The sequence below is a fragment of the Ricinus communis genome, chromosome 9 (assembly GCF_019578655.1).
Source record: "Ricinus communis isolate WT05 ecotype wild-type chromosome 9, ASM1957865v1, whole genome shotgun sequence".
Lineage (NCBI taxonomy): Eukaryota > Viridiplantae > Streptophyta > Magnoliopsida > Malpighiales > Euphorbiaceae > Ricinus > Ricinus communis.
The window spans coordinates 10,490,661-10,508,769 of NC_063264.1; the positions used below are offsets into that span (position 1 = coordinate 10,490,661).

At 40.0% G+C, this 18,109-nt stretch overlaps 1 non-coding gene across 1 annotated transcript; it reads right to left on the bottom strand.

Annotated features, from left to right (window-relative positions):
- Nucleotides 1-2,594: 2,594 nt before the first annotated feature.
- On the bottom strand, nt 2,595-2,700 carry LOC125371246. Its single transcript, XR_007217546.1, has one exon. It is a non-coding gene; the product is annotated as a small nucleolar RNA R71 (small nucleolar RNA).
- Nucleotides 2,701-18,109: the final 15,409 nt, after the last annotated feature.

Consider the following 18,109-nt stretch of genomic DNA (forward strand, 5'->3'; position numbering starts at 1 on the left):
TTCAAACTATCAACTAGGAGAATGTCATCAATGAAAGATTTACCATCCTTACCAATGGAGCCGATGGCAATTACCTTACCATTAACATCATTTCCAAAAAGTTACTTTACACCTTCTTTATAGTCCTTGACATGTGCAAAGAGGCCCTTGTCAACTGTCATGTGCCTTGAACATCCACTATCAACGTGCCAAAGATTTATGCTTGTGGATTTAAGACACTTACAAAAAGGAGTCAATTCACTTAATTTTAGGTACCCAAACAACGTTGTGTCCTTTGGGGTTAGCATTGGAAAATTCATTCATGAAAAGGTGCATTTTCCTTATTTTGCATTTCACATTGATATATCCAATTCTCATGCAATAATGGCAAGTGGCAAGTGACCTTAGAATTCTTAATGGGATTTGGATTGGTCTTCTTAGCCACTTTTACTTGAGGCTTGGACCTCATATGATTACCTTCACACATGCATGAACAAGATTTATCAACATTTATGTTCTTATATATGAATGCATGCTTTGTTCCTCTTGGCTTAGCCTTTGGAACATGTGTGTCTTTCCTTTTCTTTTGAATGGGAGGTCTAGTGTATGTTTTGCTCTTTGAAACTCGATATGAGTTTCTCTCAACTGCTTGTGGTTGAGTGGCTTTGACAAATATTGTTTTATGAGATGAGGATGATAAAGCTCTTTGGAACCTGATAAGCATCATACTATACATGTTTTCATGCCCGATTGTTCACATTTTTATGCATGATTATCCCGTTTTATGCTAGAATCACCTGTCGTTTGTTTCCCTTTTCGTTTCAGGTCATTTTCGAAGGACACCATCAGTAATCGAGGGAAATACGTGGGATTACAGAGCAAAATCCATCAAATTGGGCGAGAACAAGCACCCCGAGGGTTGAGCACGGCACGGACTCGTACTGCGCTGAATTATCAAGAGGCTATCCCCAATTGTGCCATTTCGACGCCTTGTAGCCACCACGGCCTCCGGCCGACTGTAGTGGATCAGCACCGCCTTGGGCACGCGACTGTGGTGGCTCGGCCAGAGACTCCCAGTTCGGCACGGCTGGACTCGTAGTCTTGAATCGTACTGGACTCGTGGTCTTTGAATCAACTATATAGGCAATTTTGAATTCTAATTGAAAAAGACGATTTTTGGACTCAATTCCAAGACACACACTTAATCAAATATTTCCTATACCTCAATTGTAGACCTGGAGAGATCAATTTTCATCAATTGAAGGGGGGATTCCACTTATTCCAACATCGAATTGAAGATCAAGACAAACTTTGGGAGCATTCAAGAGGCAACTAGGGTTTGAGATTTTGAATTTGCAAATTTAGGGTTTCTCATTCAGCTTGAGAAATGCTTGTTACAATTGGATTTTGAATAGTAAGGACTGGTAGTTAACACTTAGAGATGAGGTTGATTTACTCGCCGGATTAAGAACTAACAACTCTTAATAGTCTTAAATCATACTTAATGCTAATTTGTAGTAATCTGATAGGAAGAGATTCCATTAGGTTAGTGTAGGTTTAGGAATCCGGTAAGCACGAGAGAGGAACCGGGATTCAATTCAGGATTTAGGCACGGGTAAGCAAGATCGGCAATCTATAAAATTCATCTTTAGAATTCCATCACTTAGGCTCCCTTTTGGATTTATTTCTCTCTTTACAATTGTCTTTTAATTGTCCATTGTTGTCCTTCATTTACTTAATTGCACTCATAACCATTAGCTGGTATGTTAGAACTTTCACACCCTATTTCAGACTAGATAACATAGCAAGCAGTAGTAACTCTAGGTTCACCCGATCTCCAGGGATACGACCTTGATACTCACTAGTGCTAGGCTGCATCGGTAGATTCACTGTCTTAGGTGTAGGTTGCATAAAGAACCCATCAAGTTTTTGGCGCCGTTGCCGGGGAACTGTAACGGTGAACTAGAGTGAATTGTTTTGTGTTAATTTAGTCATTATTTGTTTTATTCATTTATTCTTTAATTCTATTATTATTTATTATTATATTATTTTTATTGATCGGTGGTTGTGTGGACTTTCGGTTTCAGGTAGTTTATGACTAGGAGCTCAAACTCGAATCTTATAGAGCCTCTATCTGATCCAGAACGATCCCTCAGACTCTTAAGGAAGAGGAGGAGATTGAGGTTGAGATACCTGTGGATAGACTAGACACGATGGAAAACCATGACCTCCACACCGATGAGGATCAGAGGACGATGTACGAGTTTGCTCGACCATCTTTGGATGGGACAAAAACTAGTATAGTCAGACCTGCTGTAGCAGCCAACAATTTTGAGATAAAGGCCAATGTTATCCAGATGATCCAACAAAGCGTGCAGTTTGGAGGATTGCCCAGTGAGGATCCCAATGCACATATCTCCAACTTTTTGGAGATTTGTGACACATTCAAAATAAATGGAACAACCGATGATGCCATTCGGCTGAGATTATTTCCATTTTCCTTGAGGGACAAAGCAAAGAGATGGTTGCAATCTCTTCCACAACAGACGATCACTACCTGGAAGGCGTTGGCTGAAAAATTTTTATATAAGTATTTTCCTCCCGCTAAAACTGCTAAACTTAGAAATGACATATCTTCTTTTGTGCAGTTTGATGATGAAAGCATGTCGATGCATGGGAGAGATTTAAAGATCTTTTGAGATGCCGCCCACATCACGGATTGCCGGTGTGGATGCAGTTCGGACCTTCTACAATGGGTTGAACCTCGCAACGAGGCAGATGGTGGATGCTGCAGCAGGTGGGGCACTAAACAGTAAGACGCCCGAGCAAGCTCAGAACTTGATAGAGGAAATGGCCATGAACAACTATCAATGGCAATCCTCTAGAACCGACCGGAAGACAAGGAGTGGTCAACCAAGTGGACTCTACAGCAGCCTTGGCATTTCAAGTGGAGCTTCTAGCCAAGAAGATCGACCAACTCAGATGCCGGTTCACGCAGCCGAACGTTGGTCGCGAGTTTTGTGGTGGCCCGCATTACAAAGGTCTGAACAGATCATGGGAGGTATGTTTGCTTCATCTTCTATTAGTTTTCCATCTAATTCTACTATATCTTCCCGATGTTGAACAGGTTGATTATATGGGGAATGCCCCAAGACAGCAGAATAACCCCTACAACAATACATACAACCCTGGATGGCGCAATCACCCCAATTTCAGTTGGAGGAACAATAATGCCCAGGGTCCGCCAGGTTTCCAAAGACTTCATCAATGACCACAACAACAACCAAATTTGGGCTCGCACAAGCTCCTCCTCCCAAGAAAAGAAGTCAAATTTAGAGGAGCTCATGATGAAGTTTGTGACATCTACGGGAAACAAGATTCCAAAGTGATCGATAGTGCACTTAGGAATCAGCAGGCCTCGATTCAGAACTTGGAGACTCAAATTGGCCAAATTTCTAAGATGCTTTCAGAGAGACCTTCAGGATCGCTCCCTAGTACTACAGAGTCAAACCCGAGGGAGCATTGCAAAGCTATCACCTTGCGTTCAGGTAAGAATTTGACTGGTTCTTCGCCTTTACCGATAAGGATAATACAATCGTGCGGTCGAGCCGGCCTAAGGAAGGACCGGACCTTGAGATGGTAGAGAATGAGAGAAAGAAAGAAGACAGTAAAGAGCCACATGCGGGAGCATCGGCCCGATACCATATCCCTGCAAGGTTGAGACAGGGATATGGTGGACAAGCAATACAGTAAGTTTCTTGACTTATTTAAGCGGTGAAAATTAACTTACCTTTTGTTGAGGCAATTTCACAGAGTCAAATACGCCAAGTTTTTAAAGGAGATTTTGAGCAACAAGAGGAAGTTGGAGGATCTTGGTCGGGGTGGTGCTTAATGAGGAGTGTTCAGTATTCTCCGAACAAACCGCCACTCAAGCTGACGAGATCCAGGGAGTTTTACTATCCCTTGTATGATTAGTGATTTATCAATTAGTGGTGCATTGGCTGATTTAGGAGCCGATTAACTTAATGCCCACTAGTTTATTTGCCAAATTAGGGTTGCATGAGCCAAAGCCTACTAGGATGAGTGTTCAATTAGCGGATAGGATCAAGTAAAATTCCTAGAGGTATTGTTGAAGATGTACTTGTAAAGGTAGATAAATTTATCTTTCCTGTAGATTTTGTGGTAATGGATATGGAGGGTGATAGCACTGTGCCTCTTATCCTGGGTAGGCCTTTCCTAGCTACATCGAGGGTCACATCGATGTAAGCGATGGAAAGCTTAAGCTTAGAGTTAATGATGAGACCATTACCTTTGACCCGGCCACTTCCATGAGACGATCCTTTGGACTATGATAATACTGTATGTTCTATTGATGTTATTGATGATGTGGTTGAGTCCCATTTACAAGAAATTTTATGTCGACCCTTTGCAAGTAGCATTAGGCCGAGGGATGAGGAGGAGTTGTCCAATGAGCAAGTGTTGGAGCAACTCACGTTTTATTGGCTTTTGAGCCGAGCTTGTCAATCGATCCCTATCTTTTTCTTGACAGGTCTGGGGTGCGGAAAGTAAAGACTTCATTCGAGGACCCACCAGTTTTAGAACTGAAGGAGTTACCGAGCCACTTGGTTTATGCCTTCCTGGATGAAGAGAAGCGCTTACCAGTAATCATAGCAGCCGATCTAACTCCTGAAGAACAAGCCATGCTGTTGGAAGTTCTAAGGAAGTACAAGAAGGCCTTTGCTTTCAATATAGCCGATATCCCGGGCATAAATCCAAGTTTCTGCTCTCATAAGATTTCATTGGGGACAACAGTTCGGTAGGTCTGCTCAGCCTCAAAGACGACTCAATCCGAACATGAAAGAAGTGGTTGTACCCAAGAAAGGAGGCATCACAGTGGTAAGGAATGAGAAGGATGAGCTGATCCCGACTCGGACGGTAACAGGCTTCCGAGTTTGCATTGATTACCGTAGGCTTAATGATGCAACTCGGAAGGACCACTTTCCTCTTCCTTTCATTGATCAGATGATTGAACGTTTAGCAGGCCACATGTTTTATTGTTTTCTTGATGGCTTTTCAGTTACTTTCGGATTCCTATTGCACCGAGGACCAAGAGAAGACTACCTTCACCCGCCCTTATGGGACGTTTGCTTATAGATGGATGCCATTCGGACTGTGCAATGCACCAGCTACATTTCAGCGGTGCATGATGGCTATTTTTGAGGACATGATTGAGGAGTCTATGGAGGTATTTATGGATGACTTCTCTATTTTTGGTAATTCTTTCTCTCTTTGTTTGGCAAACCTTGAGCGCATGTTAGCTAGATGTATTGAGGCTAACTTGGTACTAAACTGGGAAAAATGTCATTTCATGGTAAGAGAGGGGATTGTTTTAGGGCATAAGATCTCTCGGTCGGGATGGAGGTGGATAGAGCTAAGGTAGAAGTAATATCTAAGCTACCTCCTCCTAGTTCACAATGTGATAGGAGTTTTCGGGCCATGCGAGGTTTTATAGGAGATTTATTAGAGATTTTTCTAAGATTGCTAGGCCCCTCACTCAATTGTTAGTTAAGGATGTACCTTTTATTTTTTATGATGCATGCGTGGCAGCTTTTGAGTTACTGAAGAAACTTCTAACTACAGCCCCAATTATGGTTTCTCCCGATTGGGAATGCCTTTGAACTGATGTGCGATGCTAGTGATTATGCAGTTGGAGCTGTGCTTGGACAGAGGATTGAAAAGAAGTTTCAACCCATTTACTACGCCAGCAAGACCTTGACAGGAGCCCAAGAACACTACACCACCATAGAGAAGGAGTTATTGGCGGTTGTTTACGCCTTCGACAAGTTTAGATCATACCTCGTTCTCCCCAAAACCATTGTCTTCACGGACCACTCGGCATTGAGGTACTTATTCCTGAAAAATGATGCGAAACCGAGATTGATTCGGTGGATTCTTTTATTACAGGAATTTGACGTCGAGATCAAGGATAAGAAGGGCGCGGAGAATCTGGCAGCGGACCATTTATCGAGATTGGAAAATCCTCACTTAGATGCACTTGATGAGACGACCATAAATGATCAATTTCCAGAAGAACATTTGTATGTCACTCAGGTATACACTGATACTCCCTGGTTTTCTGATTATGCTAACTATTTGGTTGCTAGGGTTCTACCAAAGGGTATGACATATCGTGAAAAGAAGAAATTCTTCACGATTTGAAATACTATATTTGGGAAGATCCCTTTTGTTTAAAGTATGTGCGATCGTGATTCGGCCGTTGTGTATATGGCGAGGAGACTCTCCAAATATTGAAGCAATGCCATGAGGGACCCACTGGAGGTCATCAAGCAGCAAACCATACTACGAGGAAGGTGCTAGAGGCAGGATTCTATTGGCCTACGCTCTTCCAAGATGCACGAAAATTTGTTAAGGTTTGTGACCCTTGCCGCAGTAATATCTCTTCTCGTGATGAGATGCCCCAAACCAGTGCAAGTCGTTGAGATTTTTGATGTCCGGGGCATCGACTTCATGGGACCCTTTCCCTCTTCGTATGGTAATAAGTACATTCTGGTTGCTGTTGAATATTTCTCTAAGTGGCCTGAAGCTCAGGTTGTAGCCACTGATGATGCTAGGGTTGTCTGCAGGTTCCTTAAGCGATTGTTTGCTAGGTTTGGCATACCTAGGGGCGCTTATTAGTGATAGAGGAACACATTTTGCAACACCCAATTAGAGAAAGTACTTAAGCGATGCGGAGTTACTCATCGGTTCTCTACTCCCTATCACCCCAGGACTAGTGGGGCAGTTGAGGTAACTAATAGGGGTATTAAACGTATTTTAGAGAGAACCATTAGTACCGGTGGAAGGACTGGACTCTTAAGTTAGATGATGCATTATGGGCGTTTAGGACTGCTTTTAGGACATCTATAGGTTTTACGCCCTATCGCCTTGTTTATGGAAAGTCATGTCATTTGTCTGTTGAGTTAGAGCATAGGGCACTTTGGGCCCTTAGAACTTGTAACTTTGATATTGATTATGCAGGTAAGGAGCGACAATGGCAGCTGAGTGAGCTAGATGAGTGGCGCCAGCAGGCATACGAAAACTCCTCAACTTACAAAGCAAGGACTAAGAAATGGCATGATCAAAGGATTCGTGAGCCTAAGGAATTTCAGGTTGGGGATCGAGTGTTGCTTTACAACTCTCGCCTTCGTCTGTTTCCCGGAAAGCTACAGACTCGTTGGTCTGGACCATTTCAGATCGGACAAGTCTTTCCATATGGAGTGGTAGAGTTGCATCATCCAGAGAAGGGGAACTTCAAAGTGAACGGCCATCGGCTAAAGCGATATCATTGTAACTCGTTGGATAGTGAGCAACGAGTTGACCTAGCTTTGTATGCACAGAAAGGGTGATCCGAATGAGTCACGCTTAAGACTCTGCAAATAAGCACTTCTGTACATTCAACTTGGATTATACTTTCATGTTTTTAATTAGTTGTGATTGTTTCATTATTTTCATTTGACTTTATTATAGTTGCTTAAAAATAATTAGGTTAATTTTAATTTTTCGGACTTATAGAATCGAAGAGGACAAACTCTTCCGTTTAACCATATCTACTTGTTTAATGATCTAATTACATGCATATGTGTTAATTATAGGTATGGGGGCAAGGCGACTCGAGTCGGTAAAAGGCAAGCCCAGAAAAACTCCGTTTCACCACGGTTTCCGTGGCCATCACGAGCTGCATCACCAGGCCGTGCTGATGAGCACGGCCAGAGTCAAGACCGTGTTGAAGGATAAAGAGCAATTGCCACGGCTTCCGAAGGCAGCACGGGACACAACCCCTAGCCGTGCTGGGAAGCACGGCCGTGCAATGCCTGCCAAGGAGCATCCAAAGAAGGCTAAAGGATCGGCCCCGTGCCTATAAGAATTGGAGGCCTCCGAAAATTTTGCTTCCCTTTTGTTTTTCTTAGCTCAAAGGTGTTGTTCTTATACCCCTATCTCACCCTTCTCACTTTCCTAAGCGAACTCAGGTAAGTCCCTTCATTGCATTATATATATATATTTTTTTAATTTTATTATTATGATTTCACTTCTATTTTAGACATATACTTTTGTTAGGACATGCTAGGATATTTTGGTGGCTCTATAGTGTAACTATATGACCTTGGTTAGGTTAATCAACATTAGTTGTTGTGTTTGTGGTGTAGTTGGTTATGAAATTAATAACTGTGGGGTTTTGGTGGAAATAAAATGTGCCTACAGCATGCAAAGCATGAATAATGTTTAGATTTAAATTGCAATTGCTGGTTCATGATAAATTGGATTGATATATATCGGTTTATTAGTTTATACAAGTTTTGGTTAGTCGAAGTATAATCATTATGCTGTTGATTCGGTAGATTATTTCTTTCATTAACTTGAATTTTTACAAAAAACTAATAATTCGTTGCATTAGGTGATATGACGGACCGCGATAAATCTCGTAGAAAGCAACTGAAACGCGTCGCTACCAGCAAGCGATCGCGTGGTGAAGGAACGTCTTCCTCCACAGCACCAGCACTTCCACCTCCACCACCACAGCAAATAGTCCGACCTCGGAGAGCACCTGCTGTGAATCCATCCACACCTGGCCGTCATCCATTGTGGACATTCCCTAATGCAGACAATGAAAGTAGATTCCAAGTCATGAGATGGAAGCAAGTGATGGCGGGCCGTTGCATAGACTTCACATCCCTAGAGAGAGTGGGATTGGCTCAAGATGTGCACACACTGATCGAGACTCTGCCATATGCGAGATTCTTTGACATCATTGAGCCAACCTACCGTGAGCTTACGATCGAGTTCCTCAGCACCTTCTTCCTGCAGCAACAGATCACAAACTGGCATCAGCCTGATGCAATTTATTTTAGGCTTGGGGGAAGGGAGTTCTCGATGTCGGTCCCACAATTTGGAATGCATTTGGGATTATGGACTGAACAAGAAATCTCGGGGGAGGAGTATCAGGGTTGTCTCTACATCCATCCAATTTCATATGACGCCATGTGGGATTCATTGGTAATGAGGCCGGAAACATACTACCCAAGCAGGTCTAAGGCATCTAGCCTACCGGACCATCTCCGCTACATTCATACCCTACTAGCTTACACCATTACAGTGCCGTAGGGGACAGCTTTGGGGCCCACGACCGATGTCTTTATTCTCTGGGCTATGCAACATCGGAAGAAGCTAGACTTGGGATAATTATTAGCTCGCCAAGTCCATTCATTTATAGTAGACGCTCAGAAGAAGATGCATTGTTGTTTCGGTCTGTATGTGACTAGGTTAGCTAAGAGACTAGATGTATTAGACGACTGTCTGTCGGAGCTTTCAAATATTGGTGACATGACACCACTAGGGATCAGATAAATGATCAACATGCAGATGATCACGGCCACTAGACATCCACATGGTATTGAATATAGGCTCGTGAGCACAATAGTCAGGGAAGCTAGAGAGGCAGCGGCTAGAGGAGCCCAACATCCGTCGGCTGGGATTCCGGATGTTAGGATTCCTAACCCAGCTAGAGTGTTTATGCCTTCATCTGGAGCCTCATCCTCTCATTCGGTAGAGCCATCGAGCGTCCAAATGAGTGCTTTGGCCGACCGTCTAGATCGAGTCTGCGATCTACAGCAGCAGCAGTACACTGAGTTTATGCGGTTTCAAGAAGAAACGAAGGCACAGTTGGGCAATTTGAACAGTACACTTCAACAATTCCTGAGTGGTTTAGAAAGACAGGCCACCCAGACAGACTTCATAGTAGTGCAGATTCAAAAGATGCAAGAGGCTGGAGCACAAAATCAACGGCTCATTGATGATATGGAGTTCGATTTGGCGACATGCTTCACAGAGACCGATCCACCACCGCAACCTCCCTCAAAGTAAATTTCCGCCCCCAACTTCCGTGAGATCCAACCGTTGAGGATACACCGTCAGCAGACTCCTAGCGGAAAGAAAAAAATTTGTGATATTTTCCTCCATCCTTTTTCTTTATTTTATTTTATTTTATTTTATTATTCTTTTTCTTTCAATTTGTTATCTCCTTTTACTTTCTTGCTTGTAGCTTGTTTACTTTTATGTTATTTCCTTGCACTTGTTTGTTTATGTTAAGTAGAACATTATAGTTTTTTAATTAAAAAAAAGAAAAAAAAATTCAGCATGATCTTCCATAACCATAATGTGTGAATCATATGCTTCCTCGATTAAATCTCTCTAACACTGTGGACTGTGTTATACTAAAATGTGGGGTAGGGACCTACCGATGTTGTGCCTATCTTGAGTTTTGTTTTAATTAAGTAGTTGATGATTTTTTTCTCCTTTGAATGGATTCCCTTATAGCTTTTATCGAACCTTGTTCGGAAGAAGGCAATGAATAAATCTCTCAACTACAATCCAGCCAGGTAAAACTGGTATTTTTCCTTAATTCTTCCATATTACTTTATCGTAGATATAGAACACTGTTAATATTGCTGCTTATTATTGTGATTGACTATTTAAACTTTGGGTTGAGAATTCATGCAATTTTAAATCACTCAAATGGTGAGATTTTGAGCCAATTGGTGCATCACTATTATGCTCCCTTTTCCTTCATTAGTGAGCATTTTACAGAATCTCTGTTTCTAGAACTTGCTTTACGATATCTGTTGAAATTACATGAATTGTCAATAATCGTGAGATGATTTGGGCACTTAGGATTTACACAATTTGGCCAAAAAAGCCTAACCCTATTTTTCCCTTAGTGAACCAATTTTGAGCCTTAGCCATTCCTTTCTTGACAATAATAACAGTGACACTCATCTTATCACTTCTATTCATTTGACCATTCTTTCTACCATTGTTGCTCGGAAATTATATAAGTTATACTGCATTTTACTTTGGATCAATCCGCATTCATATATTTCACTAAGTTGCTAGATTTTCATAGATGCTTCCTTCAATTATTGTATGTGTCAATAACCAACAACTCCTACATAATTTGTTGTAATATATATACATAGTATATATATTTATATATAAAAAAAAACAAAAAAAAGTAGAAAGTATTAATTTAGTTCATTTCGAGCATCATCTTATTTTTAGAGCAACTTAGTGTTCATTTTGGTACGACTTGATCCTTCATTACTTTCTTGCATTACTTGCTTAACTTCCAAAGAACTTGTAGCCTACTTTCCATATTTATACGTACCTTACCTTAACCCCATTACAACTGGCTCAAGACCCTTTGATCATGAATATTGATTATTTCGTAGTAGTGGAGATTGAATCCATAAGCAAGCCTATGGTAAGCACTTTTCCCAGATTTTTGCGTTGAGAGCTTGGCGATCTTCTTTCACCTATATACACTTGTGTGTTTTGAGTGATATCTTGTGAGGCATGATTCTCAATTTCTTAATTTAGATGGTTTATCATTTTAACTTTAGCAACTTTATTAAGTTTGCTCTTTCTCTTAAGGATTTAGTGATTTGGGGATTTTGGGAAAAATCATTACAGAGTTTTGAAATTTATTTTGAGCTAACCTCCTGCAATGCGATTGATTGAGTTATTTGATATCTTTTGAGGAGTGAGTTGTAAATTGCTTGAGGACAAGCAAAAGTTTAAGCATGGGGTAATTTGATAAGCATCATACTATACATGTTTTCATGCCCGATTGTTCACATTTTTATGCATGATTATCCCGTTTTATGCTAGAATCACTGTCTTTTGTTTCCCTTTCGCTTCGCAGTCATTTCGAAGGACACCATCGAATCGAGGGAAATACGTGGGATTACGGAGCAAAATCCATCAAATTGGGCGAGAACAAGCACCCCGAGGGTTGAGCACGGCCTGGACTCCGGCCGTGATGAATTATCAAGAGGCTATCCCCAATTGTGCCATTTCGTACGCCTTGTAGCCACCACGACCTCCGACGACTGTGGTGGATCAGCACCGCTTGGGCACGGCCTGTGGTGGCTCGGCAGACTCCACAGTTGACACTGACTGGACTCGGCCGTCTTGAATCAACTATCTAGGCGATTTTGAATTCTAATTGAAAAGACGATTTTTGGACTCAATTCCAAGACACACACTTAATCAAATATTTCCTATACCTCAATTGTAGACTGGAGAGATCAATTTTCATCAATTGAAGGGGGATTCCACTTATTCCAACATCGAATTGAAGATCAAGACAAACTTTGGGAGCATTCAAGAGGCAACTAGGGTTTGAGATTTTGAATTTGCAAATTTAGGGTTTCTCATTCGACTTGAAAGAGAAGGGTGTACATACCTTTAATTTGTTTTTCCTTATTTTGTTCTTTAATTGCTTTGACTATGAACATGAGCGTACTAGATCTTTTGAATCCATTAGGGTTCACCTTTGTTGATGGATTATGCTTAATTGTTAGTTTTTTATAATTGTCATTCTTGCAATCTTCTTGCTATTCGGTAATAAAAGTTTGATGCGGTTAATTTGAGACGTTGGATTAATTATTTATTAGGTTGTTTCTTGACATTGAGAAATGCTTGTTACAACTGGATTTTGAATAGTAAGGACCGGTAGTTAACACTTAGAGATGAGGTTGATTTACTCACGGATTAAGAACTAACAACTCTTAATAGTCTTAAATCATACTTAATGCTAATTTGTAGTAATCCGATAGGAAGAGATTCCATTAGGTTAGTGCAGGTTTAGGAATCCGGTAAGCACGAGAGAGGAACCGGGATTCAATTCAGGGATTTAGAACGCGGGTAAGCAAGATCGGCAATCTATAAAATTCATCTTTAGAATTCCATCACTTAGGCTCCCTTTTGGATTTATTTCTCTCTTTACAATTGTCTTTTAATTGTCCATTGTTGTCCTTCATTTACTTAATTGCACTCATAACCATTAGCTGGTATGTTAGAACTTTCACACCCTATTTCAGACTAGATAACATAGCAAGCAGTAGTAACTCTAGGTTCACCCGATCTCCAGGGATACGACCTTGATACTCACTAGTGCTAGGCTGCATCGGTAGGTTCACTGCCATAGGTGTAGGTTGCATAAAGAACCCATCAGAACCTAAGTCCATGTCTCACAAGGGGAGGTCTTTGAGACACAATTAGTGTGTCAAATACTCTTTCCCTTTGTGAAATCTTAAAATTGAGTTCCTAAGCTCTTCAACTTCATTTTTCAAAGATTGTTCTCTCTAAAAAAAATTTCTTTTGAAATATCATCCAATGATTTCCTTAAGTTATCATTGGAAGTTTTTAAGGAGGCAATCTCCTTCTTTGAAATTTAAGGTCTTCCTTCAAACTAGAGCTCTTCCACTTCCCAAGTTGCTTCTCTTGGTGAATGATGACTCCACTTAATTTTGACCATAGGAATGTCTTTATTTCTCAATTTCTTAACCCTTCGATCAAGAATTTCTATCTGTTCTTCCACATATGTCAACTTTTTTGTGATTTCTATCTCTGGCTCTAGAATGATATGACTAGGATCTGATCTATATCGCCTCAACATAGAAACGTGAAAAACATCATGAATAAAAGATAACTCTGTAGGTAATGCTAACCTATAAGCCAATGGTCGAACTCTTTCAATAATTTCATAAGGTCCTACATACCTCGGACTCAATTTCCCTTATTTACTAAACCTTAATATTCCTTTCCACGGTGATACCCGCAAGAAAACTTTATCACCCATAATATATTACATTTCCCTTCGATGAAAATCAACATAACTCTTTTGTCTGTCCTGTGCTACTTTCAAATTCTTTTTAACTATCTCTATTTTATCCACTGTTTCTTGTACCAATTTTGGACCTTCAAGCTGTCTTAAACCTTCAACATCGCAGCATATTGGACTTCTACATTTCCTCCCATACAAAGCTTCATATGGAGCCATACTGATACTAGAATGAAAACTGTTGTTATACGCAAATTCCATCTGTGGTATGTAATCATCCCAATTACCCTTGAACTCAAGTGTGCAAGCCCTCATCATATCTTCTAATGTCTGAATAGTTCTTTCTGATTGCCCATTTGTTTGAGGATGAAAAGCTGTACTGAAATGAAGCTTAGTACCATATGCTTTCTACAAATTCTCCTAGAAACGAGAAGTAAATCTGGGATCCCTATCTGATACAATAGATATAGGCACACCATGCAATCTAACAATCTTAGAAATATACAATTCAGCAAGTTTATCAAGTGAATCTGTTTGCTTCATAGGTAAGAAATGAGTACATTTAGTAAGTCGATCAACAATTACCCAAATAGCATCATGCTTGTTAAATGTACGCGGCAATCCCATAACAAAATCCATAGTAATCTTATCCCACTTCCACACAGGTATAGATAAAGAATGAAGTTTACCTGCAGGTGCCTGGTGCTCTCCTTTCACTTGCTGACATGTCAAACACTTACTCACAAATTCTGCCACATCCTTCTTCATTGTCGGCCACCAATAATAAGGCTTCAAATTTTTGTACATTTTGGTACTTCCAGGATGCATTGCATAAGGTGCATAGTGCGCTTCATGCATGATTTCCTTTCTCAGATCCCCTACATCAGGTACACATACACGATTTCTATTTAATAACACACCATCATCTTTCAACACAAATTGTGTATTCTTTCCTTCTTGTACTTTACCCTTCATCCTTTGCAAATAAGAATCTTCACACTGTGCATCTTTAATTTTATCTCCAATCAAAGGCTTTACTTGTAATGTGGCTAATAGATCATCATTATAAACATAAAACTTCACATCCATAGCTCTAAGTGCAACTAAATATTCCACATTGTAACAAATCATACTTGAAAAATTTTCCACTGACTTCCTACTTAAAGCATCAGCAACAACATTTGCTTTTCTAGGATGATAATCAATAGTGCAATCATAATCCTTCAGAAGCTCAATCCATCTTCGTTGTCTCAGATTCAACTCTTTTTGCGTAGGGATATATTTCAAACTCTTATGATCAGTAAATATCTGAAATGTCTCCCCATATAAATAATGTCGCCATATCTTCAATGCATGTACAATAGCTGCTAATTCAAGATCATGCGTAGGATAATTCAGCTCATGAGGTCGCAATTGTCTTGAAGCATAAGCTATAACCTTCCCATGCTACATTAAGACACATCCAAGTCCTTGCCTAGAAGCATCAGTATATATAACATAACCTCCATTTTCAGATGGCAATGCGAGTATCGGTGTAGTAGTAAGCCTTTTCTTCAACTCTTGAAAATTTTGATCACACAACTCAGTCCACTGGAATGGCACATTCTTCTTTAACAAAGCTGTGAGAGGCTTAGCAATAACTGAAATATCTTTTACAAATCTTCTATAATAGCCAGCTAACCCAAGAAAACTTCAAACTTCAGAAACATTTCTAGGCAGTTCCCATTCAATAATTGCTTTAATCTTTGATGAATCTGGTTGCACTCCATGTTTAGAAATAATATGCCCTAAGAATACAATTTCCTCCATCCAAAACTCGCATTTGTTGAATTTTGCATACAACTGTTTTTCCCTGAAAATCTATAAAACAATTCTCAAGTGTTGTTCATGCTCTTCTAGGCTTCTAGAGTAAATCAGAATATCATCAATTAACATAATAACAAAGTGATCTAAATATGGTTGGAAAGTCTTGTTCATCAGTGACATAAAAGCAGCAGGAGCATTTGTTAACCCAAATGGCATCACAATAAATCCATAATGTCCATACCTTGTTCTGAATGCAGTCTTGGCAATAGATTTCTCTTCAACCTAGATGTCACGACCCCACCTATGGGCCCGTGACCGGCACTAGGGAATGGGTAGGCGTAAGGCCACCGAAACCCATAGTAAGCCTGACACTCACTGACTTAAACAAATCTCATCTCAAATTAATATTAATAAAGCCACAAATTATCTTAAATGCTACATTTTACATAATTTAATCGGTCTGCCAGAAGAACTAGGCGAGACCTGAAACTCAGAAAATTTACAACTGATACATCTACTATTACTACTGCGGAGAATCTAAGATTTACCAATTTACATACCAAATCAAATACATCACCCGATGATGAAGGAGTCGGGTTACTGAATAAGAGTCGCGGGAGAACTAACAGTCACGAATCTGAAAAGAAACATAAATGGAGACTGTCAGTCTCGTAAAAGGGTATTGATGTGTGCTACTCGTGTTAGCTACAATCTAAGGCAGTGTACCTATCGATGCAGTCTAGCACTAATGGCGAGTATCAATGTCGTATTCCTCGGGAAAGCGAAAGCCCAGAGTTACTTCTTTGTTCTTTGTTATATTAACCTAAAATGGATGATGAATAAATTCTAAACTAACTATTAACTACGAGCTAAGTTCTAAGGGAGATGCAGGAGTAATTGATAAGTGAAATAATCAAGACAAGAAGACAAACCCAAAGGGATCTAAACTAGTTGGCATCCGAACAAAAGATAAAGGATCAGTGAGTCTAATTATGCTACCCGTGGACGAGTTCTTAACCGAATTCGGTTTCTCTCTCTCGATAACCGAATTCCTAAACCTAATAACCTAAAGTTGGAATCTCTTCCTAACGATTGATTCTTAAATTAGCATTAAGCTTTAATCCGCCTCTATTAAGCTTTGTTAATTCTTAATCCGGCTAGTTAATTATCCTTATCTCTAAGTGATTATTAACCAGTTCTTGTTATTCAAAATTCCAATTGCCAAACGGATTTCTCAATCTCATAAAGCAATCTAAACATCACAATTCACAACGTCTCATGAATAATGCATAATCTTATTCATCACCGAAACAAGAAGAATACAAAACCAACTCGAACAATCCAACAATATAATATCAAGCCAACATAGTAAAGAAATCCCAATGGATTAAATCAGTCTAGCTAATCATGTTCATGTTTAAAACAATCTAGGAAATCAATCACAATGAAAGAATAATGAAAATAAAACATGTACACCTTTTTCTCTCGAATTGGATGAACAGCTCCAAATCTGGATCTACACTTTGATTAATCTCCCAAACTGCCTCTTGAATTGCTCCACTACTGTTTTGCACTCGGAATCTTACGATTCCGGGATTCTTACTCACTGCAACTCTCTCTCGCACTCAGTATTGTGCAGAAACCGAACTAGCCACTAGGGCTCAATGTCACTTTTCTTTTCCCCTCCTCTTAAGAAAAACTCATTTTTTCTTATATATTTAACTCAGCACGGCCGTGCTCAAGGCCGTGCTGAAACTGTGGATCTCACCAAGTAGGGTTTCACCACACCCGTGTTCCTCCCCGTGTTGGTCACCACGGGCCGTGTTTCTCCCCGTGTTGGCCACCACGGGCCGTGCTGAAGACCGTGGTGGCTACGGAAACCGTGCCCAAAGTGCCAATTTCAAGAATCAAAGCCAATGGTTGAGCACGGCCAGAGTCCAGGCCGTGCTCAATGTATGCATTGCGGGCTCTTGTCCGATCTTGATGAATTCTCGTCCGTTTCCGCATGTATTGATCTATAATTGCTTAAACAACGATGATGGTCCTATAAATGTTCCTGAAATGCAAAAGAACATAAAACACGGGTGATCTGGGAATAAAAGCACAATAATTGCTAAGAACATACGCAATAATATGCAAGCAAATATGTGTAAAACTATGCTTATCAGGTATTTTCTCATACTAACAAATATACTCCTCTTACGAGGTTGTCTTCTCATATTAAAAAATGTACCCCTATTATGGGGTTGTTTTCTCATGCTCATAAATATATCCCTCTTACGGGGTTGTTTTCTCATATTAAAAAAATGTATGGGGTTATTTTCTCATACTAAAAAATATAGCCCTCATATGGGATTGATTTTTCATATTTATAAATATATCCCTTTTACAGCGTTGTTTACTCAAACTCACAAATATACTCGACTCACGGGGTTGTTTTCTTATATTGACAAATATACTACTCTTACGAGGTTGATTTTTCATATTCACAAATATATCCCATTACGATATTGTTTCCTAATATTCAGAAATATACCCTTCTTACGGGGTTGTTCTCTCATATTCACAAATATACCACTCTCACGGGGTTGTTTTCTAATTATTACAAGCATCCCCCTCTTAGGAGTTATTTTCTTATATTAAAAA